This window comes from Fulmarus glacialis, unplaced genomic scaffold, assembly GCF_000690835.1.
Source record: "Fulmarus glacialis isolate BGI_N327 unplaced genomic scaffold, ASM69083v1 scaffold9448, whole genome shotgun sequence".
Lineage (NCBI taxonomy): Eukaryota > Metazoa > Chordata > Aves > Procellariiformes > Procellariidae > Fulmarus > Fulmarus glacialis.
Window position 1 is genome coordinate 113,765 of NW_009227569.1, and position 3,346 is coordinate 117,110.

Genomic DNA, 3,346 nt, shown 5'->3' on the forward strand with positions numbered 1-3,346 from the left:
CTCTGCCACTGTTTGAGTCTATCAAGATTTTAAGCTGTAGATAGGATGCTGAGGTTTAGGTTTTCTCTGATTATTGTTTTGCTGTGATTTTCTATCCAATTTTAATGAAATTACAGTGTTTATAAATGCAAGCATTGTGAGTAGGTATTTCTGAGTGCATGTAATTTATCAACTTTAATGAGTAAATAAGCACCTAACCACTGTGGCAAGAGATGCTCCCCAAATCTTTAAATAATAATAAATAATACAGCCACAATGGAGATCTCAGACTGGAGCAATTGCCCCATGTGCCATTATACCCATACAATAAACCATTTAAAACTGTTTTAAATGCTTCCTGTCATCACTGGTGGTGGTAAAATAATTTTGCATGGTTCATTTGCTGCAGTACTTAATTTTCTTTAGTGCTTCTGGAAGGAGTGATTGTTATCAGAAAAATGACTATAACAAGACCGTGTTATTACATGTTTAGTTTCCATCAGGAATTTCTCAACCCAAATCAAACTAGAATCAATGCAGCAGAGGAGTGTTTGCAATGGAATAGCACAATTTGTTCAAAGCAGGGTGGTGCTGACTAGTCATCTGGAAACTGGTGAATTTCAACAGTTGTATGAATTATGCAAAAGTATATTACTACTAATGAACTCTGACTGTAAACTTGTTCTGAACAAACCCCAAACATTAGAAAGACAACCCAGGACCTTTTCATAGATTTTGTTAAAAAAAAATTAGCAATGAGAAATGGGGATTTCCTCTGGAAAGTTTCCTTTTGACATTTTCTGACCAACCCTAAAACAAATATCCCCCAAACAAAAAACTTTTTACAGAAAGTAAGATACAATGAAATTCAGACACTCTGCTTCTAAGTAAGAGTATCCACTCAGCATTTCATTACAATTCAACAACTTCACTTAAAATATTTATTCAGATTGGTGCTCCTGACTGTCCCTACATTGCAATGTCCTCAACTGAATGCAAAAGTGTGAGCATTGATAGAAAAACAACATGTAGATAGAGATTCTCAGAGTGTTACGGTCTTGTTTAAAACAGTATAGCTCTTTTCTGTACAATTTGAATAATACTTAATACTCCTAGAGCCATATCACTTTTTGAGGCATCCTTGAATACAAGATGCTGCATCTCAAGGACTTATCTCCAGACTTGTATCCTGGCAAATTAATCTTTTCAATTGCTTTTTCTTGCTTGTCAACTTTTTATGCTGCTCTTTTCGCTAAATGAGTTGTTTATACATATCACCCTTCATTTAGCTTTAAGTAGATGTTTAAACTGTGATATTACTTCTTTTTTAAGGGACTTCAAGTCTGGCATCTCTGTAGGGGTAGAAAGGATTAAAATGATATTCCTGACAGCAGAAATGATTAATGGAAGGCTCTTGAGAGTGCACTTGTGTGTTCACAGTGTGGGTATCGTTATGTTTACTGAGATGACTGTTAATGAAGCATCAGAAATGCAGAAACCGTGAGCATCTTTACTGCCTTTATCAAATTTCTAGTGTCTGTCGCCCTCTGTGAGCCCACAAATACCAGCCAGGAGTTTGGGAAGTGAAGGAAACATCCAAGCAGAGCACAGATTTCATGAACAACTGCAGCGCTTTGCTTTGAAAAAGCAAAAAGAAATGAGCATAACAAAGAACTGTTCCCAAACCTGAACCTGCCTCCTGAGCAGCAGTTAAGTACTTTGGCTGATGAGCAGATGAGCAGTAGGAAAGCAGTTAGCACGGCATCAACCCTGAGCGGCCTGGGAACCAGCAGACCTTCAGCTAGAGGAGCTAAAAGAGAACAAAGAGGTAAGAAGAGCTTTTGCCGTGGCTGCTTGGGCTGTGCGACTCTGGGCCTCATTATGCTCCATGTGTAAGAGGTCTGAGAGGGAGAATTAACACTTCTGAGTACAATTCTGAATAGCATTTCCGCTACTGCTCTGAAGTTGACCCTGACTAGCGTACACTAATGCAGACTGGTGTGTCATCACCACCCAGCGACTCCCCAGCTTGCAGGACAAATGCACTGCCTCCCTGTTTCCCTCCCCTCCTTGCACATCACACGCCCCAAAAAGCCCCAGTGCTGCTTCTGGGGGTTCTTGACATGAGCCCTTTATCCGTCGTCCTGTCCTGTGGCTGCCTGAGGGAGCTTTTTGCTGCTGCAGCAGGGAAGGGGATCACCTCCCATGCTTGGAACAGCTGGAGTTGGGAAGGGGTCAGAGGGGAAGAGACGGAGATCCCACCCCTGGAGACAACCCCAGCCGCTGGCAGCTGCCTTGTCCCTGCTCTGTGCTCCTGGAGAGCATGGAAAGCCCCTCACCCTTCTGCTTGGGCTGATGCATTAGCTCCCTGCCTCTGTTGCGCCTGGCACGTTCCTGGGGTCGCAGGAGGACTCTCCCGCTGCTTCTGATATGACGTCCTTGGCCACCATGTGCACGGAAGAGGAGCTGGTGAGGGGGAGGGAAAGAAGTTAAGTTTAATGTCAAGTCAATGGAAAGCAGGGCAGGAAAAATGAGATTGGAGGAGGGAGATAAGAAGGGATCTCCTGGGTCATGGAGTACACTACTGAGATAGGCAAACAAAGTATAAATCGATTAATTAAAGAGGAAGTAATTAAAAGCAAGTTAATGAAAGATTAATTGGTTGATAATCATTTACATAATCTATAACTGCTATAATTAGATTCCTTGATTAAATAGAAATAAGATCTATTTATTAAAATGCAATCAAATTTTAAGTCTGGTTGGTGAGTTTGCTGTCACTGGGGTTTTTTTTGCTGATAACTGCAAACCTTCCTAAGTTTCAGCCTAAATTAATTTGTGGCCACATTTAGCCAGTTTGTTCTTGTTCCCCTTTAGAGAGGAGGGTATGTTTAGCTTGACTTGGTATGACGGCTCTGTCAGCTGTACTTTGTGCACTCCAAATGCAGAGGTGTAAGAGGTTACCATGCCCATCTGCCTGTCTCCTCTCTCTCGGGGTGCTTGTGTCAGCAGTCAGAATGAAACCGGCAGCTCAGCACCGAGAAGGCTGGGCTGCCAACACGTTACCTTTTTCAGGGAGTTCAGTACTGCCTTATATCCCCTCAACATGTTTTGTCAGTGACAAATTAACCCTGGACCCTTTAATTTGTGCATTCTACTTGTATGATAAAATGGAAAGAGGTTTTGTACCCTATGGAAGAGACCAGCTGCCAGTCCTACAATCTGGCCTTCCTAGTTCCTCGTGTGACATGCAGAAGTTGCAGCTCCTGGTCTTTTAGAGAGGTGGCAATCCATAGAAGAATCAGGAGGTGGCTGCTGTGATTGTGGCCAATATCTTGGTAGGCATTTCCCGTCCGTGAATGACTGC